Source organism: Tachyglossus aculeatus, chromosome 10, assembly GCF_015852505.1.
Source record: "Tachyglossus aculeatus isolate mTacAcu1 chromosome 10, mTacAcu1.pri, whole genome shotgun sequence".
NCBI lineage: Eukaryota > Metazoa > Chordata > Mammalia > Monotremata > Tachyglossidae > Tachyglossus > Tachyglossus aculeatus.
In genome coordinates, this window is record NC_052075.1 from 16,262,217 (window position 1) to 16,288,954 (window position 26,738).

General features: G+C 46.7%; 1 protein-coding gene across 2 annotated transcripts in view; it reads right to left on the minus strand.

Moving 5' to 3' along the window:
* The window catches only part of ARAP2 (ArfGAP with RhoGAP domain, ankyrin repeat and PH domain 2), a 167,425-nt gene extending 155,818 nt beyond the window's left edge, over nucleotides 1–11,607 (minus strand). For both annotated transcript variants that reach the window (XM_038752401.1, XM_038752400.1), the window contains exons 1-2: nucleotides 11,568–11,607; nucleotides 5,437–5,579 (exon numbers count right to left, since the gene is read on the minus strand). The gene's annotated coding sequence lies outside the window, so the exon portion shown is untranslated. The remainder of the gene's footprint in view (nucleotides 1–5,436; nucleotides 5,580–11,567) is intronic.
* Nucleotides 11,608–26,738: the final 15,131 nt, after the last annotated feature.

Consider the following 26,738-nt stretch of genomic DNA (forward strand, 5'->3'; position numbering starts at 1 on the left):
GCAGGGTAGCGGTTTGGATGGAGAGGAAAGGGAGGATCTTGGCTATGTTGTGGAGGTGAGACTGGCAGTTTTTGGTGATGGATTGGATGTGAGGGGTGAACGAGAGAGCAGAGTCAAGGATGACACCAAGTTTGCAGGATTGTGAGATGGGAAGGATAGTAGTGCTGTTAACAGTGATGGGAAAGTCAGGGAGAGGGCAGGGTTTAGGAGGGAAGATAAGGAGTTCAGTCTCGGACATATTGAGTTTTAGATGGCGGGCAGACATCCAGATGGAGATGTCTTGAAGGCAGGAGGGGACACAAGCCTGAAGGGAGGGAGAGAGAGCAGGGGCAGAGATGTAGATTTGGGTGTCATCAGCGTAGAGACGATAGTTGAAGCCATGGGAGCAAATGAGTTCACCGAGTGAGTGTAGATAGAGAACAGAAGGGGGCCAAGAAATGACCCTTGAGGAACCCCTACAGTAAGGGGATGGGAGGGGGAGGAGGAGCCCACAAAAGAGACTGAGAATGAACGGCCGGAGAGATAAGAGGAGAGCCAGGAGAGGATGGAGTCTCTGAAGCCAAGGTTGGATAGCGTGTTGAGGAGAAGGGGGTGGTCCACAGTGTCGAAGGCAGCTGAGAGGTCGAGGAGGATTAGGATTAGGCAAATCACATTTAAAAAAAAGTTAAGCCCGTCTCTCTGCAAAGGCAATATTCCAGGGGCTGGGAAAGAATGGCGACCCCCTGTCAAGGCACCACAGAAAGACTCCAATACTGAGAATGCACTGCTTCCTCCATCCTACTATGACAACTTTCAAGCCCTCTGTTACCTGGAGAGTCACCCCAGCATGCAGTACAACAGCATTTTAAAAACCAGGAAAGTCTATCTGAGTATAAAGGATGGGATGGAGGATGAGAGAGATCATCACTGCCCAAGTCTTGCCTGAACACAGCAAGGTACAGCTTAAGCCTGCCACAACCCAGTTCTACTGCCCTGGCTCAGGGGAACTACAGCCTGAACAATACATAATGTGGCCTGGTGAAAAGAGCACGGACTTGGGAGCCGGAGAACCTGGATTCAAATCCTGGCTCTGCCACTTGCTTTTTGTGTGATCTTGGGCGAGCCACTTAACTTCTCTGTGCCTCAGTTTCCTCAACTTCAAAATGGGTAATCAATACCTGTTCTCCCTCCTACTTCGACAGGGACCCCCCTGTGAGGCTGGGACCGTATTAGGCCTGATTAACTTGTATCTACTCCCATGCTTAGAACAGCTAGTGACACATAGTATGCGCTTAACAAGTATCATAAAATTGAAAAATAAGGAATGTGGGAAGATCTGGGGGTTTTATAGACTTAGGGATTCAAAGATTCCACACCTTTCTCCAGGGAGGAATGCCAGGCTGAACCGTAATGAGTGGCTCAGAGTGGCTGACTTGCCCCTTTTAACTGATCACAAACACCAGTTTGCATGCACCATCCAATCTGTCTGTTCTGTTGTAATTTTCAAATCTGAAACTTTGAAGGGAACCCCTTATCCCCAGTGCATCCTCTATCCAATCCCTCAGACCTCTTTCCTCTTCTCTCCCCCTAAAGTGTGCTTTGATCCAGTAAAAGATCTCCTCCCTCCTCTCAATGCTACTCCATCCACCTGTGCTTCAGACCCCATTCCCTCTCATCATATGAAATCTCTCGCCCCTTCCCTCCTCCCCTCCTTAACTTCCATCTTCAACCGCTCACTCTCCATGGTTCCTTCCCCTCTGCCTTCAAACATGCCCATGTCTCCCCCATCCTAAAAACACCCTCTCAACCCCACCTCCCCTTCTAGTTATCACCCTATCTCCCTCCTACCCTTCTTTTCCAAACTCCTTGAAAGAATCATCTACACCCTCTGCCTCGAATTCCTCAATGCCAATTCTCTCGTTGGCACCCTCCAATCTGGCTTCCGTCCCCTACACTCCACCGAAACTGCCCTGTCAAAGGTCACCAGTGACCTCCTTCTTGACGAATCCAATGGCTCCAACTCTACCCTAATCCTCCTCGACCTCTCAGCTGCCTTTGAGACTGTGGACCACCCCTTTCTCCTCAACACCCTATCCAACCTTGGCTTCACAGACTCCATCTTCTCCTGGTTCTCCTCATCTCTCCAGCCGTTCATTCTCAGTCTCCTTTGAGGGCTCCTCCTCTCCCTCCCATCCCCTTACTGTAGGGGTTCCTCAAGTGTCAGTTCTTGGTCTCCTTCTGTTCTCGATCTACACTCACTCCCTTGGTGAACTCATTTGTTCCCATGGCTTCAACTATTATGCTGATGACACCCAAATCTACATCTCTGCACCAGCTCGCTCTCCCTCCTTCCAGGCTCGTATCTCCTCCTGCTTTCAGGACATCTCCATCTGGATGTCTGTCCGCCATCTAAAACTCAGTATGTCCAAGACTGAACTCCTTATCTTCCCTCCCAAACCTTGCCCTCTCCCTGACTTCCCCGTCACTGTTGAAGGCACCACCATCCTTCCCATCTCACAAGCCCGCAAACTTGGTGTCATCCTCGACTCCGCTTTCTTGTTCACCCCATACGTCTGTCACCAAAACCTGCCAGTCTCACCTCCACGACGTCACCAAGATCCACCCTTTCCTCTCCATCCAAACCGCTACCCTGCTGGTTCAATCTCTCATCCTATCCCGATTGGATTATTGCATCAGCCTCCTCTCTGATCTTCCATCCTCCTGTCTCTCCCCACTTCAATCTATACTACACGCTGCTGCCTGGATCATCTTTGTGCAGAAACGCTCTGGCCATGTTACTCCCCTCCTCAAAAATCTCTAGTGGCTACCAGTCAACCTATGCATCAGGCAAAAACTCCTCACTCTCGGCTTCAAGGCTGTCCATCACCTCACCCCCTCCTACCTCACCTCCTTTCTCTCCTTCTCCAGACCAGCCCACAACCTCCGCTCCTCTGCCGCTAACATCCTCACTGTACCTCATTCTCACCTGTCCCACTGTCAACCCCCGGCCTACATCCTCCCCCTGGCCTGGAATGCCCTCCCTCCGCACATCCACCAAGCTAGCTCTCTTCCTCCCTTCGAAGCCCTACTGAGAGCTCAGCTCCTCCAGGAGGCCTTCCCAGATTGAGCCCCCTTTTCCTCTCCTCCTCCCTATCCCCCTGCCCGACCTCCTTCCCCTCCCCACAACACTTGTATATTTATTTGTACAGATTTATTACTCTATTTATTTTACTTGTACATATTTACTACTCTATTTTGTTAATGATGTGCATATAGCTTTAATTCTATTTGTTCTGATGATTTTGACACCTGTCTCCATGTTTTGTTTTGTTGTCTGTCTCCCCCTTCTAAACTTGAGCCCGTTGTTGGGTGGGGACCATCTCTGTGTCTTGCCGACTTGTACTTCCCAAATGCTTAGTACAGTGCTCAGCCCACAGTAAGTGTTCAATAAATACAATTGAATAATAATAATGATAATGGCATTTATTAAGTGCTTACTATGTGCAAAGCACTGTTCTAAGCACTGGGGTGGTTACAAGGTGATCAGGTTGTCCCACAGGGGGCTCACAGTCAATCCCCATTTTACAGATGAGGTAACTGAGGCACAGAAAAGTTAAGTGACTTGCCCAAAGTCACACAGCTGACAATTGGCAGAGCCAGGATATGAACCCATGATCTCTGACTCCAAAGCCCGTGTTCTTTCCACTGAGCCACCCTTCTCTTAATGAATGAATGAATAAAAGTTTCTCTGACAAGGTCAAAAGCACTGGAGGACATGGAAATGGGTGGAGAAATTTGGGCTCCCTGGGGCGTGGCTTGAAAATATAGGTTGGAGACTTGATCCCCATTCCAGGAAAATGAGGGAAACAGGTGATGGGAGAGAGGAAGAGAGAAGGTCTTTCTGACTCAGGCATGCTGGTCATGTTAATGTCACTGAGTGACGAGAGGTCAGGGAAGGAGCTGCACAAGTGCCAGTCAGGGGAGGATCTAGCGATGTTCTGGCCTGGGGTTTGAGGGCCCCTAGGTGAAGATGACATCACAGGCACCATTGCTTGGTGGGATCAGTCACGGTGTGGCCCAACTGCGTTATCATACTGCAAAATATCTCTCCAATCGGACTGTAATTCCTTCTCCAAATTCCCGGGACCACAGTTCTCCCCAGCTTCAAAACCCTTCAGTCGGTCACTCGTATTTATTGAGGGATTACTGTGTGCACAGCACTGTACTAAGCACTTAGTACAATGCTCTGCACACAGTAAGTGCTCAATAAATGCGATTGAGTGAAATACTAAGCACTTGGGAAAGAACAAAACAATATAAAACACACATTCCTTGCCCACAACTAGAGTCATACACACAAACATACACACACCCTCACATTCGTCTCACATGTCTCTAGTTACTCTAGCAGTGGCAGCAGTGGCACAGGAAGGTTGGAGAGCCTGGTGGGCTGGAGTGGTGGATCCAGTGCCCAGATGCCCCTCCAGTGATTGCAGCCATGGTATTGATAATAATAATAATAATAGTAATAATAATAATAATAATAATGGTATTTGTTAAGCACTTACTATGTGCAAAGCACTGTTCTAAGAGCTGGGGAGGTTACAAGGTGATCAGGTTGTCCCATGTGGGGCTCACAGTCTTAATCCCCATTTTACAGATGACATAACTGAGGCCCAGAGAAGTGAAGTGACTTGCCCAAGTTCACACAGCTGACAAGTGGTGCAGCTCTGCCACCAGCTCTAGCCCGGGATCCGATGCTGAAGCACCGTGGGGGGCAGGAGGTGGCAGCGGCAAGAAGTCACTGTGGGAGATGGGTAGCTCAGGTGGGCCCTGGGAGGCGGTGGTGGCAGAAGCCTGGACAGTAGCAGCAACACCACGGCCAAGCGCTGGTGGGACTTCCTTATCGAGAAGCAGCATGGCTCGGTGGAAAGAGCCCGGGCTTGGGAGTCAGAGGTCATGGGTTCTAATCCCAGATCCGCCACATATCTGCTGTGTGGCCTTGGGCAAGTCACTTAACTTCTCTCAGCCTCAGTTACCTCATCTGTAAAATGGAGGTTAAGACTGTGAGCCCCACGTGGAATAACCTGATCACCAGGGACTGTCTCTATATGTTGCCGACTTGTACTTCCCAAGCACTTAGAACAGTGCTCTGCACACAGTAAGCGTTCAATAAATACGATTGAATGAATGAATCACATTGTACCCCCCCCAGCACTTAGAACAGTGCTTTGCACGTAGTAAGCGCTTAACAAATGCCATCATTATTATTATTATCATCCCAGTGGAGCTACAAGGGCGGGGCTTCCCAGTCCCCACAGCCTCTCAGGAGCCCTGAGTCCAGGACCCATGCCCCGTGAGCCTCTGTGGCAATCTGGCCTGATGCCAGGAAGCATTTAGTGCACCCTCATCATTTCCTTGATTCACGTTGGACACTCCCAGTTCAAGAGGCCTTACCTAAGAGCAGTGGGGGTAGTGTTTCTCCAATCCAAATCCATGCAGAGCTGCCCTAACGCGGATCTGAATCCTCAGTAACAACCAGGAAGCAATCCCACGCTCTCCCAATGAGAGTGATGACAGCAGCAGCACATAGCTTCCACCTGTCGGGAGATAGAAATTCGGTTCTTAAAATACCACATAGGCTGCATGATTATAGAACCTGGGACTGGGGTAATCAGAGAGCTTCAGAAACCATTCCCACAGAGCCCCCTGGGAGGCTGGATTCATCCCTCCCCCTATGCACTAGGGAAACCGAGGAAAACAGTTTGACCCCAGAGCTTTGCGGAGCTAATGGCAGTGCTGCCCTAGTTGGCCATCCACCCTGGGATTATCTGTTTTGTAGGCCTGAGAAAAAGTTTCAGCCTCTCCTGTTTCGTTCCTGGTTCTGCTCGGGGCTGAACGTTGAATCTGTAAAGGGCTCTTACATCCACCCCGATAAATCAAACTTAAGAACCACCTAATGCTGTAAATACTAAATAAAAATTAAAAAGGCAGTGGGGCGATGGGGTCACCGCTAACTGTGGGGAGCGAATAATAAAGTCTCCCATCAGGGCAGGGAATGTGGCTGCTAATTCTGTTGTACTCTCCCTACTGCTTAGTACAGTGCTCTGCATATAGTAAACACACAATGACTGATCACTGACAGCCTGACTGACTCATCAGGCCCAACAACATGCACTGAGGAACAGATTACAAAACTGGTGGTTTGTGTGGCATCTCTTTCACTCCATCGTCCCTACTAGTCAGGTTCTCACTGGAGCATGGAGTACCAAGAGCAAACAGGGGGGCAGAGGAGCAACACAATTAAAAGCACAAATGGTAAGCTCACTGTGGACAGGGAACATGTCTAACAACTCTGTCGTATTGTACTTTCCCAAGCGCTTAGTACAGTAAGCGCTCAATAAATGCCACTGATTGATGTTAGCCAGCCAGAGGCAGAACCAGAGCCCAACTCTCTCTCTCGATTCTCAGGGCAATGCTCTTTCCACTGGACCAAGCCCTCAAGCTCAATATTACCTTTATTATTTATGTTTACATGGAGTGACTTCCTACACATATTAACTCATATTTTTTTTTATTGTTAATCATATTTATTCAGTATTTACTGTGGTCCAAGCACCGAACTAAGTGCTTTGGAGAGTACAACAGAGTTGGTAGACAATCTCTGCCCACGAGGATCTTACAACAATTTTATTGATGTTTTCTTTTTGTTCCCAATAAACATATAGTGATCTTGTAGTCTACTTCTATTTTATGTTCATGTCTAATACATTACTCATCGAGTATAATGTTCAACAGCCAAAAGGTTTTTTTTATGCCATTTGTTTAGCATTTACTATATGCTAGGCACTGTATTAAGCGCTGGAGTAGATGCAAGCTAATCAAGTTGGACATAGTCCATGTCCCACATGGGGCTCACAAGTCTTAATCCCCAGTTTACAGGTGAGGTAACAAGTGCAGAAAAGTGAAGTGACTTGCCTAAGGTCCTACAGCAGACAAGTGGCGGAACCAGCAATAAAACCCAGTTGGAATCTCAGGCCTGTGCTCTATTCATGAAGTTATGTTGCTTCTCTAAGTAGATGCTTAATCGGTATTCCTTCCAGTACTTAGTACAGTGCTCTGCACGCAGTAAGTGCTCCATACCACTGATCAATTAAACATTTAATAAATACTATTACTGCTACTGCCTTTGATGATGATGGCAGCTCCCAAACTAGGAGGGGTGAAGTGGGAAGGGGTTTGAAAAGGCTCCAAATCTGGTCTTTTGTCACAGTCTGCAATTCAAAATCTGCCTCTTTCCACATTCCCCCAGTCCATAACAGACTTGTCCCTTTTCACAACCCCAGGCTCAAAATAAAGAGCTGGCTCTTTTGCTGAGCACATTACTAATTATTGATCATGTTCCTATAAACACCATGAATTGTTTTTGTAAATAAATGAAAACCACTAAGGAAGAGTACCAAAGAAATCAAGAGAATCAACGATCGTTTTCCTGGTCTCCATCCCTGCTGATGTGCACTTAAGTCCCTGTCCAGGCTCAGGAATTATTTTTTTCAGGAGTTTTAGCCTGCTTCTGAGCTGGGTGCCTTCCCACCCCGAGCTGGGGCCAAGGTCCCTAGCCCTAAAGGGCTCACAAACTGAAAATACAAAGCAGGGAGAGGGGACTGGTGATAGACCCACAGCATAAAAGACAGGGTAAAAGACAAGGACAAATGCACAAACTGAAAACAAAAAGCAGGGGGGACTGTGGTCAGAGGGGCAGAGTTTTGAGAAGTAGCCTGGCTTAGTGGCTAGAGCACGAGCCTGGGAGTCGGAAGGACCTGGGTTCTAATTCTGGCTCTGTCACATATCTGCTGTGGGATCTTGGGCAAGTCACTTGACTTCGCTGTGCCTCAGTTACCTCATCTGTAAAATGAGGATAAGGGTGTGAGCCCCATATGGGATAGGGACTGTGTCCAATCTGATTACCTTTTATCTAGAGAAGCAGCATGGCTCAGTGGAAAGAGCACAGGCTTGGGAGTCAGAGGTCATGGGTTCAAATCCCGGCATCGCCAATTGTCAGCTGTGTGACTTCGTGCAAGTCACTTCACTTCTCTGTGCCTCAGTTACCTCATCTTTAAAATGGGGATAAAGACTGTGAGCCCCACGTGGGACAACCTGATCACCTTGTATCCTCCTCAGCACTGCTTTGCACATAGTAAGTGCTTAACAAATGCCATCATTATTATTATTATTATTATTATTATCTGTCCCAGTGTGCTTAACCAGTACCATAATTAATATCATCATCATTATTATTCAAGCCCCTCAAGAGACTAGTCACAGCAGCAGCGACAGTGACTGCTAGAGCGTTTCCAAAGCCCCACCCTAGAACATGTTCTCTTGCTGGTACGGCGGAGGTGGAATAGAAGTTTTAAAAATATTCTCTGTGAAAGCAGACAGAAATACCAGCCTCTGCCTCCAGCCTGTATCCTACTTTGTTGACCTACTTTTTAAACACCATGAAACTGCTTATCTGGCACCCCCTTCAAGTCTCTCCTAAACAGTTTCCTCTTATGGATTCAGTAAAGCCGAGAAAATACTAATCAGGGCTCCTTGTTCCCTTTTTTATTTTTTATTTTTTCACAAAATACACAATCATCATCTCGCAAAAAAGCAGAGATAACTTGAGCTGCCTCTGGCTCACGTTCGATAAACAAAGTGCACACAAGGAGCAAAACAAGAATCAATATCAGGCCTGTTAAGTTCTATTATTAGCAGTAATATCACCCGATTAAAACAGCATGAAACCGGAGAAAATTGTTTTTTCAGGGGGTAGGGGGGTGAAAGGATACGATATTCTCCGCAAGCGACTCCAAGGTCGAACCAGGGAAACAATGTAGCCAGGAAAGTAAAATTAGTGTATTTCTCCACCTTAAGTGTCTCACTGGCTGTCCGATCTATCCAAGCCCCCATTAAATGAAGGAGATGGCCGAATCTTTTTCAATCCAAGACAGTTTTCCAACAGGAGGGGATTTCAGACCTTCTGAGAAGCAGGGAAATTACTGAGGGTGATTAAACAGCAGTGTTGCAGCGCTTAGAACAGTGCTTGGCACATAGTAAGCGCTTAACAAATACCATCAGTATTAATAGCGCGATCCCAAGGCTGAAAGGCGGCCCGAGGAGGAACAAGGGGCAAAGGTGGGGCATCCCTTAGTGGACGGAGCCCAGACCTGGGAGTTGGAAGGCCCTGGGTTCTAATCCTGACTGCGCCACGTCTGCTCTGGGACCTTGGGCAAGTCACTTCACTTCTCTGGGCCTCAGTGACCTCATCTGTAAAATGGGGATTAAAACTGTGAGGCCCACGTGGGACAATCTGATTACCCTGTGTCTACCCCGGCGCTTAGAACAGTGCTTGGCACGTAATAAGCGCTTAACAAATACCGTCATCGTCATAATCATTATTATTATTAATATTATTATTCCCTTCACTTCTCATGGGTAAAATGGGGATAAGCGTGGGAGCCACTAGGAGGGAAAGGTGATGGCAATCAGACCGATCGATTGGAAGCCTGGGGGTCCCGGGGCTGCATTTCCCAGGGCTGGGGGTGGCAGCCCGGTCCCGGTAACAGAGTTTATTCCCGGGGTTCCCCACCCCCGTGCACACCGTTTTTATGGGGGGTGGGGGTCAATCTATAATAATAAATTATTAATAATAATAGTAAAAGGGGGAGACGGGGAAGGGGGGAAAGGGGAGAAGAAGGGGGAGAATGGGGAAAGGGGAGGAAAGGGGAAAAGGGGGAAAAGGAGGGGAAAGGGGAGGAAAGGGGAAAAGGGGGAAAAGGAGGGGAAAGGGGAGGAAAGGGGAAAAGGGGGAAAAGGAGGGGAAAGGGGAAAGGGGGGAAAGGGGCGAAAAGAGGGGAAAGGGGCGAAAAGAGGGGAAAGGGGAAAGGGAGAAGGGGGAAAGGGGAGAAGGGGACAGGGAAGGAGGAGGAGGAGAAGGGGGGAAAGGGAGGAAAGGGGCGAAAAGAGGGGAAAGGGGCGAAAAGAGGGGAAAGGGGAAAGGGAGAAGGGGGAAAGGGGAGAAGGGGACAGGGAAGGAGGAGGAGGAGAAGGGGGGAAAGGGAGGCAGGGGAAAAGGGAGGCAGGGGAAAAAGGGAGGCAGGGGAAAAAGGGAGGCAGGGGGAGAAGGGAGGCAGGGGGAAAAGGGAGGCAGGGGGAGAAGGGAGGCAGGGGGAGAAGGGAGGCAGGGGGAGAAGGGAGGCAGGGGGAGAAGGGAGGCAGGGGGAGAAGGGAGGCAGGGGGAGAAGGGAGGCAGGGGGAGAAGGGAGGCAGGGGGAGAAGGGAGGCAGGGGGAGAAGGGAGGCAGGGGGAGAAGGGAGGCAGGGGGAGAAGGGAGGCAGGGGGAGAAGGGAGGCAGGGGGAGAAGGGAGGCAGGGGGAGAAGGGAGGCAGGGGGAGAAGGGAGGCAGGGGGAGAAGGGAGGCAGGGGGAGAAGGGGAGGAGGGGAAAAGGGAGGAGGGGAAAAAGGGAGAAGGGGAAAAAGGGAGAAGGGGAAAAAGGGAGAAGGGGAAAAAGGGAGAAGGGGAAAAAGGGAGAAGGGGAAAAAGGGAGAAGGGGGAAAAGGGAGAAGGGGGAAAAGGGAGAAGGGGGAAAAGGGAGAAGGGGGAAAAGGGAGAAGGGGGAAAAGGGAGAAGGGGGAAAAGGGAGAAGGGGGAAAAGGGAGAAGGGGGAAAAGGGAGAAGGGGGAAAAGGGAGAAGGGGAAAAGGGAGAAGGGGGAAAAGGGAGAAGGGAAAAAGGGAGAAGGGGAAAAAGGGAGAAGGGGAAAAAGGGAGAAGGGGAAAAAGGGAGAAGGGGAAAAAGGGAGAAGGGGGAAAAGGGAGAAGGGGGAAAAGGGAGAAGGGGGAAAAGGGAGACGGGGGAAAGGGAGAAGGGGGAAAGGGAGAAGGGGGAAAGGGAGAAGGGGGAAAAGGGAGAAGGGGAGAAGGGGGAGAAGAAGGGGAGAAGCGGGGAGAGGAAGGGGAGAGGAGGGGAGAAGGGGGAAAGGGGGCAGAAGGGGGAAAGGGGGGAAGAGGGGAAAAGGGGGGAAGAGGGGAAAAGGGGGGAAGAGGGGAAAAGGGGGGAGGAGGGGAAAAGGGGGGAGGAGGGGAAAAGGGGGAGGAGGGGAAAAGGGGGGAGGAGGGGAAAAGGGGGGAGGAGGGGAAAAGGGGGGAGGAGGGGAAAAGGGGGGAGGAGGGGAAAAGGGGGGAGGAGGGGAAAAGGGGGGAGGAGGGGAAAAGGGAGAAGTGGGAAAGGGGGAGAAGGGGGAAGGGAAAAGGGGAGAAGAAGGGGAGAAGGGAGGGAGGGAGGAGAAGGGGAGAAGGGGGAAAGGGGGAGAAGGGGGAGAAGGGGGAGAAGGGGGAGAAGGGGGAAAGGGGGAGAAGGGGGAAAGGGGGAGAAGGGGGAAAGGGGGGAGAAGGGGAAAAGGGGGGAGAAGGGTGAAAGGGGGAAAAGGGGAAGTGGAAGAAGAAGACGGCCTCCCCCCTCCCCTCTTCTCCTCTCCCGTCCCGACCGGCCTCCTGCGCCCCCGCGGCGCCGCCCCAGGAGTGGGGGGATCCCCGAGCACTTACCGACCACCGGAGGGGCGGGCAGGGACCGGAACGGACGGGACGGGACGGGACAGGGCGAGGGCAACGAGCCGGGGAGGACGAGGGGAGGAGGAGGAGGAGGACAGGAGGGGTCGGACGGTGCCAGCGCCGGACGGAGCCGGCAGAGGCGAGGGCCGAGGGAGAAAGACGGGGAGGGGCGGGGGGCGGGCCCTCACCTGAAGGCCGGACGGAGGGACGGAGGGACGGAGGAGCCCCGCCCCGGCTCCGCCCCATCCCTGCCCCTCCGCGCCCCTCCGCACCCCCTGCCGCTCCGCGGCCCGCAGCCCATGTGCCCCCATCTACTCCGCGCCCCGCCTTTTCCCTCCGCTCCCCGTGTGCCCCGCTCCGCGCCCCGCAACCCCCAAGAGAAGCAGCGGGGCTCGGTGGAAAGAGCCCGGGCTTTGGAGTCAGAGGTCATGGGTTCAAATCCCGCTCCACTTATCAGCTGGGTGACTTTGGGCAAATCACTTCGCTTCTCTGGGCCTCAGTTCCCTCATCTGTCAAATGGGGATGAAGGCTGGGAGCCCCCCGTGGGGCAACCTGATCACCTTGTAACCTCCCCAGCGCTTAGAACAAAGCTTTGCACATAATAAGCGCTTAATACATGCCATCATTATTATTATTATGTGCTCCCTGCTGCTCCGCAACCCCCTCATCCCCGTGAGCCCCGCTCCGCGCCCCGTCCCTTTCTTCTTCTTTTTTTTTCTTCTTTTTTGTTAAGCGCTTACTACGTGCAAAGCACTGTCCTAAGCGCTGGGGAGGCTACAAGGTGATGAGGTTGTCCCACCGGGGGCTCACAGTTTTAATCCCCATTTTCCAGATGAGGGAACTGAGGCCCAGAGAAGGGAAGTGACTTGCCCACAGTCACACAGCTGACAAGTGGTGGAGCCGGGATTTGAACCCATGACCTCTGACTCCAAAGCCCGGGCTCTTTCCACTGAGCCACACTGCTTCTCTGCTTTCCTTCCGCGCCCCGCAGCCCCCCTCCATCTACTCCGCACCCCGTGAGCCCCGCAACCCCCATTCATTCATTCAATCGTATTTATTGAGCGCTTACTGTGTGCAGAGCACTGTACTAAGCGCTTGGGAAGTCCAAGTCGGCAACCTATAGAGACGGTCCTTACCCAACAGCGGGCTCACAGTCTAGAAAGGGCAGACAACAAAACAAAACATATTAACCAAATAAAATAAATAGAATAAATATGTACAAATAAAATAAATAAAGTAATAAATGCGTACAAACATATATACATATATACAGGTGCTGTGGGGAGGGGAAGGAGGTAGCATGGCTCAGTGGAAAGAGCCCGGGCTTTGGAGTCAGAGGTCATGGGTTCAAATCCCAACTCTGCCACTTGTCAGCTGTGTGACTTCGGGCAAATCACTTAACTTCTCTGGGCCTCAGTTCCCTCATCCGTCAAATGGGGATTAAGACTGTGAGCCCCCCGTGGGACAACCTGATCACCTTGTAACCTCCCCAGCTCTTAGAACAGTGCTTTGCACATAGTAAGTGCTTAATAAAATGCCATTATTATTATTATTATTATTACTTGCTCCCTGTTGCTCCACAACCCCACTTCATGTGCTCCGCGCCCGCAACCCACCTGCTGCCCCGTCATTCATTCCTTCATTCATTCCATCGTATTTATTGAGCGCTTACTGTGTGCAGAGCACTGGACTAAGTACTTGGGAACTACAAGTCGGCAACATATAGAGACGGTCCCTACCCAACAGCGGGCTCACAGTCTAGAAGGGGGAGACAGACAACAAAACAAAACATATTAACAAAATAAAATAAATAGTACAGTAAATACGTACAAGTAAAATAAATAGAGTAATAAATCTGTACAAACATATATGCAGGTGCTGTGGGGAGGGGAAGGAGGTAAGGCATGGGGGATGAGGAGGGGGAGAGGGAGGAGGGGGAGAGGAAGGAGGGGGCTCAGTCTGGGAAGGCCTCCTGGAGGAGGTGAGCTCCACCCCTCTGAGCCCCACCACAATAATAATAATAATAATAATAATAATAATAATAATAATAATAATAATGACAGCATTTGTTAGGCACTTACTATGTGCCAAGCACTGTTCTAAGCATTGGGGGGATACAAGGTGATCAAGTTGTCCCACGTGGGGCTCACAATCTTAATCCCCATTTTACAGATGTAACTGAGGCCCAGAGAAGTTAAGTGACTTGCCCAAGGTCACACAGCAGACATGTGTGACCTCCCCCTTCTAGACTGTGAGCCCGCTGTTGGGTAGGGACCGTTTCTATATGTTGCCGACTTGTACTTCCCAAGCGCTTAGTACAGTGCTCTGCACACAGTAAGCGCTCAATAAATAGGAATGAATGAATGTGGCAGAGCTGGGATCCCCGTGCTCCCCGCCCCGCCCCTTGCCTTCCACGTCCCACAGCCCCCACGACCTTTCTTCCTTCACTTAAGCTAAGGCTGGAGGGAGAGAAAACCAGCTGAATGTTTTTGTTTTTTTATTGATTCCATTGATTCCTATTGAAACGTAAATTACAATTGAAAGCAACAGATTAGGAGATAAATCGGCGGCAGGCATCACGGTTGGCCAGCTTGTCAGCACAGAAATAGACAGCTGTAGTTGGAGTAATTGATTTAATGGGAAGACCATAAACCTGGGAGGCAGAGGGCCGAATTCTAATCTCAGAACAACCACTTGCCTGCTGACCTTGAGCAAGTCACATAAACTTCTCCGTCCCTCAATTTCCTCATCTATAAAATGATGATTCAATTCCTCTTCTCCCTCTTATTTAGACTGTAAGCCCCATGTGGAACAGGAACTGTATCCAACCTGATTAGCTTGTCGACCCCAGCAGTACAGTACTTGACACATAACAAGCACATAACAAATATTCATTCATTCAATCATACTTATTGAGCACTTACTGTGTGCAGAGCACTGTGCTAAGTACTCGGGAGAGTACAATTCAACAATAAACAGACACATTCCCTGCCCACAACCAGCTTACTGGCTAGGGAGGGGGAAGCAGACATCAATATGAATAAATTACAGCTATGTACATGTGTACATTATTTTATTTTACTTGTACATATTTACTATTCTATTTATTTTGTTAATGATGTGCATCTAGCTTTACTTCTATTTATTCTGACGACTTGACACCTGTCCACATGTTCTGTTTTGTTGTCTGTCTCCCCCGTCTAGACTGTGAGCCCATTGTTACGTAGGGACCGTCTCTATATGTTGCCAACTTGTACTTCCCAAGTGCTTAGTACAGTGCTCTGCACACAGTAAGTGCTCAATAAATACGATTAAATGAATGAAGTGCTGTAGGGCTGGGAAGGGGGGAAGAAAAAAGGGAGAAAGTCAAGGTGATGCAGAAGGGAGTGGGAGAAGAGGAAAGGAGGGGCTTAGTCTGGGAAGGCCTCTTGGAAGCAATGCACTCTCAATAAGGCTTTGAAGGCAGGGAGAGTAATTGTCTATTGGATTTGAGGAGGGAGGGAATTCCACATCAGAGGTAGGATATGGGTGAGGGGTTGGTGGCTAGACAGGCAACATCGAGGCACACAAAGAAAGTTAGCATTAGAAGAGTGAACTCGCGGGCTGGGTTGAAGAAGGAGAGTAGCAAAGCGAGGTGGGAGGGGGCTAGATGGTGGAGTGTTTTAAAGCCAATGGTGAGGAGTTTTCGTTTGATGTGGAGGGAGATGAGCAACCACCGGAGTCTTTTGAGGAGTGGGGTGACATGGTCTGAATGTTTTTGTAGAAAACCTATCTGCACAGTGGAGTGATGTATGGACTGGAGTGGGAAGAGACAGGAGGCTGGGAGGTCAGCAAGAAGGCTGATGCGGTAATCCAGGCAGGATAGGATGAGGGATTGTACTAACATGATAGCAGTTTGGATGGAGAGGAAAGGGTGGATTTTAGCAATGTTGTGAAGGTGGGACCGACAGGATTTAGTGATGGATTGCATATGTGGGTTCAGTGAGAGAGGAGTCAAGGATAATGTCAAGGTTAGGGGCTTGTGAGACAGGAATAATATTATAATAATTATGATATTTGTTAATTGCTTACTGTGTACCAGTCACTGTACTAAGCGCTGGGGTGGTTACAAGCAAATCAGGTTGGACGCAGTCCCTGTCCCACATGGGTCTCACAGTCTCAATCCCCATTTTACAGATAATGGGGTAACTGAGGCACAGAGAAGTGAAATGAGTTGCCCAAGGTCACACAGCAGACAAGTGGCAGAGCAGAGATTAGAGCCCCCTTCTTGACTGTTCTTCCCCTTCTAGACTGTGAGTCCACTATTGGGTAGGGACCGTCTCTATATGATGCCAACTTGTACTTCCCAAGCGCTTAGTACAGTGAGTACTGAGCATACAGTAAGCGCTCAATAAATACGATTGAATGAATGAATGAATGAACCCACGACCTTCTGATTCCCAGGCCAGTGATCTACCCACTATTCCATGCTGCTTCTCTAAGAAGGATGGTGGTGCCGTCTGAAGGGATGGAAAAGTCCAGGGCAGGACAGGGTTTGGGTGGGAAGATAGACAGTTCCGTTTTGGACATGTTAAACTTGAGGTGATGGGACCACGTCCAAGTGAGACATCTTGAAGGCAGGAGGAAATGTAAAACTGCAGAGAGGGAGAGAAATCAGGGATGGAGATGGCAATTTGGGTTTCATCCATATAGAGGTGGTAGTTGAAGCCACGGGATTGAATAAATTCTCCAAGGGAGTAGGTGTAGTTGGAGAATAGAAGGGGACCCAGAACTGAACCTCGAGGGACCCCCACAGTTAGAGGGTGGGAGGCAGAGGAGGAGCCGGTGATGGAAGATATCACAATTACTATTATTACTAATTATTATTACAAGTAGTAGTGTGTGCACAATGCGGTCAGGACTGTGGGCTCTAGTAGGTAAGCGCATTATCGGCAGGAAACGTGTTTGCTAATCCCGGCTCCACCACATGTCCGCTGTGTGACCTTGGGCAAGCCCCTTAACTTCTGGGGGCTACAGTTACCTCAACTGTAAAATGGGGATTAAGAGTGTGAGCCCCATGTAGGACAGGGACTGTGTCCAAACTGGTTAACTTGTATCTAGCCACCATGCTTAGAACAGTGCTTGGCTTAACAAATACCATAATTGTAATTATTATTACATTCCATTCTGGTGTATTGCTGTGAGAAGCAGTGTGGTCCAGTGGAAAGAGCACGGGCCTGGAGTCAGAAGGATCTAGGTTCTAATTCCGGCTGCCACTGTCTGGTGTGTAACCTTGGGTGAGTCACTTAACTTCTCTGTGCCTCAGTTGCCTCAGTTACCTCATCTGTAAAATGAAGGTTAAGACTGTAAGCCCCATGTGGGACATGGATTGTGTCCAACCTGTTTGCTTGTATCCACACCAGGTCTTAGAACAGTACCTGGCACATAGTAAGTGCTCAACAAATACCATCAAAAAGAGTATTGTATTCTCCAAAGTGTTTCGTACAGTGGCATTCAATAAACATGATGGATTGATTAATTGGGCCCTCCATTAGCCTTTTCAGTTACCCACACACACACATACATCCATGGGTGCCACCCCCTTACATACACTCACTTCCCAGCTGGATTTCATCATTCACAATGTCTCAACACAATAAGGAATGGTTTGTATACACAGTACAGAAAGGAAGGTAATCACACATCCACTCTTTAGCCACACCTGCAAGCATAGATGGATTTCTCCCCCTTCTAGACTGTGAGCCCACTGTTGGGTAGGGACCGTCTCTATATGTTGCCAACTTGTACTTCCCAAGCGCCTAGTACAGTGCTCTGCACACAGTAAGCGCTCAATAAATATGATTGAATGAATGAATGAATGAATTTCACTATCTCCCCCTCTAGACGGTAAGCTCTTTTTGGGCAGGGAACACGTCTACTAATTCTGTTACAGTATCCTCTCCCAAGCGCTTAATACAGAGCTCTGCACCCAGTAAGCACTCAATAAATACCATTGATTGGTTGTTAAATAAAAGGTTAACTATGTATGGATATGTATTTATATGTTTTATATTGTTTTTCTATTTATTCTGAAGGTTTTGACACCTGTCTACATGTTTTGTTCTCTGTCTCCCCCTTCTAGACTGTGAGCCCGTTGTTGGGTAGGGACCATCACTACATGTTGCCAACTTGTACTTCCCAAGCAGTTAGTACAGTGCTCTGCACACAGTAAGCGCTCAATAAATACGATTGAATGAATGAATATGGAAATATATCATATATAGAACTGCACATATACATTCAGACAGATCAGGGTACAAAAGAGAGTTCTTTGGAACATTCACAGTTAATACATTTCAAATGTTTAGTCCCTTCTAAGGCCTATTTGAAGGCAAAATAGTTGTTTAGATCAGTTCTTCTAGTTGGGCCCTAAATTCAATATCTAACAAAGGTGATTTTATCCAGGTTTCTACCCTGGAGAAACAAACTGAGGGTACAAAGAAGTGAAATCAGGTGGATAAAGAATCTGTTGTAAACCCCGTGGGAAAGTTTTCGTGACTATTTTCTATATTGTTTTCACTTGAACTCAAAGATGAGAGTTCTGACCAAGCTGTTTCCTGTGAAGCTAAGTTTGGAAGAAAAACAGTTTCTCTGTCTCAAATGTCAAGTGATGTAGGTCCTTTGGTGAGCGAGTCCCATTGCCAGGTACTTGCTGGCTCAACTGAAAATGGCTCTTTCTCTGACCTGATATATATCTGCTCAAAATGAAGCAACTTAAAACATCAATCCAGTGGTATGATTTGGTCATTTCCACACAGATCATTTTACATGTATTCCCCCGGCTCCCAACAAAGCAAAGTGCTGTTGTTGTTGCTTTCTGAAATAAGCATTCATCTCTATTTTGATCTTGTATGAAATATAGCCTACTAGCTTTCAGTTATTCAGAAATGCTGGTGTGCTGACCTTCAAAGAACATGACATATGCTTCTAATTCCCTTCTCGCCACACAGTGTTCGTTAGCATCCTAGGCAGCTACGGAGAACTTAGAGGGTGCTTTGATTCTAACTGTGTATTTTAGGAAACTCTCCTACATGAATTCATACTGCTTCCATCTTGCTAAATTATCAAAAAGCATGGTTTTTGCCTCGTGAGTTTTGCAAGCCAATTGGAAACTCTGACAGTCATGCTTGAATGTGTTATTCATTCTTTCACTTTTACAGGAACTGCTCATGGTAAACTCATTCACTCATAACTGCTGTGCTATTTTGGTGGGTTTAAACAGGTATTGAACAATGCATTTTAATAATGGCAAATCCAGGATAATTGCCTGGAAGCTCAATGAGGGCAGAAGCAGCTGGATACAATCTCTGCAGGCTAGATTTATGTGCTCTGTACCATTTTTTTTTCTCAGGAGGAGAGGATTCTGAACCTTTGAGAATACAACAGAACAATATAACAGCCACGTTACCTTCATGCAACAGAGTTCCCTGCCCACAAATGAGTTTACATTCTAGAGTCCTACTCACTGAGATCTGTAAACCCATGGTGGTGTGCAGAAATGTGGGAAATCGTAGGAAACAAGTCCATTTTTTAAAGAGTTCTAAGCACACCAATTTATACAAGGGGAGGAATAATAATTTCTAAAGCAATGGAAAACTGAATATGTTCTAATTAAGTAGCCCATTGAAATAATTACGAATGGTCATTCATTTTCAATTCTATAGCGATGACTCAGAATCCAGGCCTAACTTGTGACTATTAGAGAACACTAAAAAATACTATATTATTGACACTGGGAGAAAATTGAGCTCTGAGAAACTAGGTTCCAGACTACTGCGGGTTTTCTCAGTTCATATCCTAAAAACAAGCAAACCCGAAGGATATTGAATAATGGAAACTTTCAAATGAAAGTCAACTGGTTTCTTCTCACCAGGAAGAGCGTATTTTAGCAAAAGCTTGTGTGAAGGGTGGTTTGTATCTCGGGTCTGATGCTGTCGAGTCATCTCTGACCCATAGCAACACCATGGACACATCTCTCGCAGAACACCCCACCTCCATCTACAATCGTTGGTAGTATATCCATAGACTTTTCTTGGTAAAAATATAGAAGTGGATTACCATTGACTTCTTCCATGCAGTGAACTTGAGTCTCCACCCTTGACTCTCTCTGATAGTGCTGCTGCCCAGCACAAGTAAGTTCTGACCTGTAGCAGATTGCCTTCCACTTGCTAGCCACTGCTTAGAATGGGTATGCCTCTGCTTGACACTCCCTCCCTTAGTTCGATATTGGTAGAGTACTGGAACTCTCTGCATCTTACCTCCTTCCCTTCCCCACAGCACCTGTATATATGTATATATGTTTGTACATATTTATTACTCTATTTATTTATTTATTTTACTTGTACATATCTATTCTATTTATTTTATTTTGTTAGTATGTTTGGTTTTGTTCTCTGTCTCCCCCTTTTAGACTGTGAGCCCACTGTTGGGTAGGGACTGTCTCTATATGTTGCCAGCTTGTACTTCCCAAGCGCTTAGTACAGTGCTCTGCACACAGTAAGCGCTCAATAAATACGATTGATGATGATGATGTTGAAGTGGATGGATGGATGGATGGATGGATGGATGGATGGATTGAGAAGCAGCATGGCTCAGTGGAAAGAGCCCGGGCTTTGGAGTCAGAATTCATGGGTTCAAATTCCGGCTCTGCCAATTGTCAGCTGTGTGACTTTGGGCAAGTCACTTAACTTCTTTGGGCCACAGTTACCTCATCTGTAAAATGGGGATTAAGACTGTGAGCCCCCCGTGGGACAACCTGATCACCTTGTAACCTCCCCAGCACTTAGAACAGTGTTTTGCACATAGTAAGTGCTTAATAAATGCTATTATTATTATTATTATTATTATTCTCTGGGTCTCAGTAGCTCATCTGAAAAATGGGGATTAAGACTGTGTTTCTCAGGTGGGGCAAGGACTGTGTCCATCCTAATTAGCCTATATGTACTCCAGCACTTAAAATAGTGTCTGGCAAATAGTAAGTGCTTAATAAATATCTTTAAAAGAGTGACCTGGCCACTCACCAAATGGATTCCGGTGAACCTGTACTTAGAAATGCTTAACTAATGCTGCTGCCGTGGAGTCATGTTATACTATTAATCTACCTATCAATGAATCAGTTGTACTTATTGAGCGCTTAATGTGTGCAGAGCACTGTACTAAGTGCTTGGGAGAGTACAATACAACGGAGTTGACAGGAATATTCCCTGCCCAAGATGAGCTTACAATCTAGCGGGGGAAACAGACATTAATATAAATAACTAAATTATAGCTATGTCCTTAAATGCTGTGAGAAAGCTACGTAAGCTTTCCCTTTAGGATGTAGAATCCACATTCCAATATACACTGTAAATAATAGAGTGTGCTTTGTTATGCAGGGTAATCCTGCTCAGGGACTTCATATGTCTGGAGAATTAAAATCTGAACACTAATGGTCAGGAAGAAGACATGACAGAGCGAGGGTCACCGTCTGTGTATGGCTAAATGTTAGTGTCTGTCTCCCCCACTAGACTGTCAACTTGTGGGCTGGGAATGCATTTGTTTACTGTTGTATTGTACTCTCTCCAGTGGTTAGCACAGTGCTCTGCACACAGTAAGCACTCAATAAATACGATTGAATGAGAAGACCACAGTCCCAGCTTTATTGGCCACTCAAAAAATGCCGTCTTTGGTTGTATTGTCATGCCAAATATGTGCAGCACCTGGTGTTGTTTTCTCTTTTATCTCACTGTCTCCCTTTCCAGGAAAAAGGTTTTGGTCAAAATGAGCCACTCCCCTCCTGAGTGGTGGCAGTGCACCTGCAGTTCTGCCCTTGGTAATCAACTCTTCATTTTCAGCTGGGACACAATATCATTCATCCATTCATTCAGTCATTTATTGAGCACTTACTGTGTGCAGAGCACTGTACTAAGCGCATCATCAGAGACTTTGTTTCAAAACGTCACATTTAAAAATTCTTCTGTAAAATGGGGATTAAGACTGTGAGCCCCATGTGGGACATGGACTGTGTCAAACTTGATTAGCTTACGTCTACCCCAGAGCATAGTATAATGCCTGGCACATAATAAGCACTTAACAAATGCCATAAAAAAGTCCACGTAGGTATTAGTGAAAAAGGCAGCCTGCAATATTGCTCTGGATTACCATTTGAGTGGGGAACTTGCATTTTTCATTGGTATTTGTTAAGTGCTTATTCTTTGTCACACGCTGTTCTAAGCACTGGGGTAGATAAAAGTTTATCAGGTTGAACCCACTCCCTAGCCAACATGGGGCTCACAGTCTAAATTGGAGGTGGGGGGCTGGGTGGTTACTCCTCATTTTACAGATGAGGGAACTGAAGCACAAAGAAGTTAAGTGACTTGTCCAAGGTCACACAGCCAAGCCACTGGCATAGCCAAGGTTACGATCAGGTTCTCTGACTCTCTGGCCCATGCTCTTTCCACTAGGCTATGCCTACGTCTCATGTGATTTAACTATGGTGGGCATGACTGGAACTTATAATTTCCAGTGCACTGAAATGAATTAGTGAAATGGTATTTAATACTATCAATTTGTTCAAATACCTAGGCTCATCTTGTATCTATAAATTATATATTCTACATGATTTATTTATTTTAATGTCTGTTTCCCCCTCTTAGACTGTAAGCTTGTGGTGGCAGGGACCGTGTCTATCAACTCTGTTGTGCTGAACTCTCCCAGGTGTTTAGTACAGTGCTCTGAACACAGTAAGCAGCCAATAAATACCACTGATGATGATGATATCCTTATCTAGCATATATAACCCTGAATTTGGGTTGAACGGCCCCTGTGAGAGATTGTTCTGGCCCCATCTGTTCTACATCATTTTAAAGGCTTGCTTGAAGTTCCACATGCATACTCGAACGTGCTCAAAACATGTTCAGTTTAGATCCCAGAGGCTGCAGCTTCTCCTCCTCACCCACTGAGGCATTAATAAGAACTTAGTGTATGCCATCCACTGTGCTAATAGGTAGGATTGATAAAAATGATATCAGGTGACCCAGTCACCTGCTTACCACCCCTCTCGTCGTCAAAAAGAAAGATGTACAAGCTTGAAATGTCGTCAAGATGTCTCAGTTTTCCACAAAAATAATACGGGCAGCTCTCAATCAATCAATCAATCAATTGTATTTATTGAGCGCTTACTGTGTGCAGAGCACTGTACTAAGCGCTTGGGAAGTACAAGCTGGCGACATATAGAGACAGTCCCTACCCAACAGTGGGCTCACAGTCTAAAAGGGGGAGACAGAGAACAAAACCAAACACACTAACAAAATAAAATAAATAGAATAGGTATGTACAAGTCAGTAGCAATCATGTTCATTACAAATGGCTATTAAGGAGCTGATTAACCCATTGGGAATAAAACGGGCAATTGAAGCAGCGTGGCTCCGTGAAAAGAGCCCAGGCTTTGGAGTCAGAGGTCATGGGTTCAAATCCCAGCTCCGCCAATTGTCAGCTGTATGACTTTGGGCAAGTCACTTAACTTCTCTGTGCCTCAGTTACCTCATCTGTAAAATGGGGATTAAGACTGTGAGCCCCACATGGGACAACCTGATCACCTTGTATCCCCCCAGTGCTTAGAACAGTGCTTTGTACATAGTAAGCACTTAACAAATAACATCATTATTATTATTAATTGCCTTGGCTAAACAGTCCAGGAACCATGGGAAAGGGCATTTGGAAGATTTTGTGCTTGTAGGCTGTTTGTTTCTTTTTAATTTCAATGAAGCAGCAAGAATGCTACCTTTTCATTTAGGTCCAGGAGGTGAGAGAAATCAAACAGTGAGGTCTGAAGGAATCTGGCATTACGACATCTCAGAACATCAGATAATTTTCTCATGCTTTAACTCGAACTGCTCTCATCTGATCTTTCCTGTGTGGTTAAGATAAAAGCACAACCCAAATGTACATTATGGTAGATTACAGAGCATTCTGAAGGCTATTTGCTTATTCTTTAATCCCACCAACCCAGATTTGATGCAGGAGAACCCAAAGGCATGTCTGTAATTTGTAATTGTGAGTGACCTTAGGTTTAGTAGTTTAAATACGACATGAACCACCCATTTCAGAATTATGTAAATATACTGCTTAAAATGAGAATAGTCTGTTAGTTGTTTTACAGAGGTTGATGATAAATGGCATTTTTCTTACTCTGATTTTTTTTTCTCTTCCAAACACTTATGAATAAGTGACGCAGTTCTGAGGAATCAATTTCAGGTCTGGGTTGCTAAATGTTATAAATTCTATCTCATTAACTTAGTACTATGACACTCAGGAAATACCTTATCAAACCTCAAAGGGAAATGTATTCTAACTGATGCAAATCAGATACAACCTAGCAGTCAACACTTATCTAAAGGGCTTAGTGTAGCTCAGTGGAAAGAGCATGGGATTCGGAGTCAGTGGTCATGGCTTCAAATCCCAGCTCTGCCAATTGTCAGCTGTGTGACTTTGGGCAAGTCACTTAACTTCTCTGTGCCTCAGTTCCCTCATCTGTAAAATGGGGATTAAGACTGTGAGCCCCATGTGGGACAACCTGATCACCTTGTAACCTCCCCAGTGCATAGAACAGTACTTTGCACCTAGTAAGCTCTTAATAAATGCCGTTATTATTATTATTATTATTATTGAGAATCAACTGACAAACGAGAACGGCTATTATCTGATGCAATAATAATCACTTCCCTGAGGTTTCCATTTCTGTTTCCCAATCACTTAAAAATAAAATTTAAAAAAGCATTTATTTGAAAGTGAAAGCAACAGAAATGGATCTAATTTTAGCTGGATACTTACCAGGCTCCAAAGGGCTAAATCAGGTATGTTCACTCAGACCAGAGAACAGACACAGATTTAGCTTGTCTCCTGAAAAATCAGAGAAGACATATTTTTTTTAATGGTACTTGTTAAGTGTTTACTAATGTACTAGGCACTGTATTAAGTGCTACAGTAGATACAAGATAAATCAGATTGGACATAGTCCCAATCCCACATGGGACTCATAGTCTTAATCCCGATTTTACAGATGAGGTAACTGAGACCCAAAGAAGTTAAGTCACCTGCCCAAAGTCACAAAGCAGATAAGGGGCAGAGTCAGGTTTAGAACCCAGGTCTTTCTGCTTCCCAGCCCTGTGTTCTATCCACTAGGCTACTCTGTTTCTCAGAAAGTTAAATAGACTATGAAGAGATCTGCCATTTCCATTGCTGTTTCTGCTGTTGTCAATTCATCCCACTCCAACCCATCCTGGAGCTAATTGGAGTGAGGTGGTTTGAGCTAGAATATATAACCTCTCCCTTGGTGTGGGTTGTGGGCTTAGGCTGGAACCACACCGCACATAAAGTCAGTCTGTTCCTTCGCAATAATATGAATAATAACTGTGGTGATGGTGAAGCACGGGAGTAAATACAAATGATCAAGTTGGACACAGTTCCTGTCCCACAGGGACAGTCTAAGGGGCAGAACAGGCATTGAATTCCCATTTTACAGATGAGGAAACTGTGGCCCAGAGAACTTAAATGATTTGGAGAAGCAGCCTGGCCTAGTGGAATGAGCACAAACCTGGGAGTCAAAGGACCTAGGTTCTAATCCCAACTTTGCCACTTGTCTGCTGTGTGATCTTGGTCAAGTCATTTAACTTCTCCATGCCTGTTTCATCACCTGTGAAATGGGGATGAAAGCTGTGAGTCGCATGTGGGACATGGACTGTGTCCAACCTGATTAGCTTGTATATACCCCAACACTTAGGTCAGTGACTGGCACATAGTAAGTACTTAACAAGTACCATTTAAAAAAATTTGCCCAAGATAACACAGCAGGCAAGTGACTGAATTAGGGGAAGTAGCATGGCAGAGTGGATAGAGCACAGGCTTGGGAATCAGGAGGTATCGGGTTCTAATTCCAGCCCTGCCACAAGTCTGCTGGGTGACCTTAGCCAGATCACTTAACTTCCCTGTGCCTCCGTTACCTCATCTGTGAAAAATGGGAATTGAGTGTGAGCCCAATGTGGGACAGGGACTGTGTCCAACCTAATTCGTACTACCCCAGCACTTAAAACAGTGCTTGGCACATAGTAAGTGCTTAACAAATACCAGTTCCTCTGACTCCCAAACCCATTCTTTTTCCACTGTGCCACAGTGCTTCCCAGCCAGGAATGTGTAGCCGTGATTTTGTCTAACATCTTGTTTCCTTCACTTCTTACTTTGTCCCATTTCAGTTCACAGACCTGCATCCTGCTGTAATCTCCCTCCACAGATGTCCAGGAGCTTCCATTCAGTAATCCTCATTTGAATTCAGCCTAACTGCCTTCCCTCCAAAATATAGAAGCACAGATTCCACCCAGAGATATATTTCATTCATTTTCTTAGTCATTTCATTTATGTATTGATCTGTACATTTAGTTATTTGTTCAGCTGTTCTGCCCTGAATGGTATGTACTGCTTCCTGCATTATCCTTGTTCTTCCTCTAGCTCTCACTGTCTATAAATAATTTCTGTTTGGGTCTTGTAAGCTCCTTAAAGGCAGGCCCAGTGATTAGAGAAGCAGCGGGCGGGAAATATATCTACCAACTCTGTTGTGTTGTACTGTCCCAAGTGCTTACTACACAGCTCTAGATAAAGTAAGTACTCAATAAATACAGTGGATCAACTGATTGATTGATTCTACTGATCGATTAATTGATGGATTGATTAAAGAGAAAGTTAGGAGCATTGGAGGACCCAGGCCTAATCATGAGAATGAGTGATTAAGAGGTTCCTCTAAATGTCTTGATGCCACTCTCACCATTGTCATTGGCATCTCTGATATTCTTGGGTTTTTATTGCAGTGATAGCTCAACTTGTTGACCATCTGGCTCATATCCTCTGAAGTCCCAGAAAGTCAGCATGATGTAGATTAAACCATAAACTTGTTCTGGGGAAACAGTGCGGCATGGGGAAGCAGTGTGGTGTAGTGGATGGAACACAGGCCTGGGAGACAGAAGGTCCTGGGCTCTAAACACAGCTCTGCCATATATCTGCTGTGTGATTTGGGGCAAGACACTTCACTTCTCTGGGCCTCAGTTCCCTCATCCATAAACTGGGGACTAAGAGTGTGAGCCCCACTGTGGGACAGGA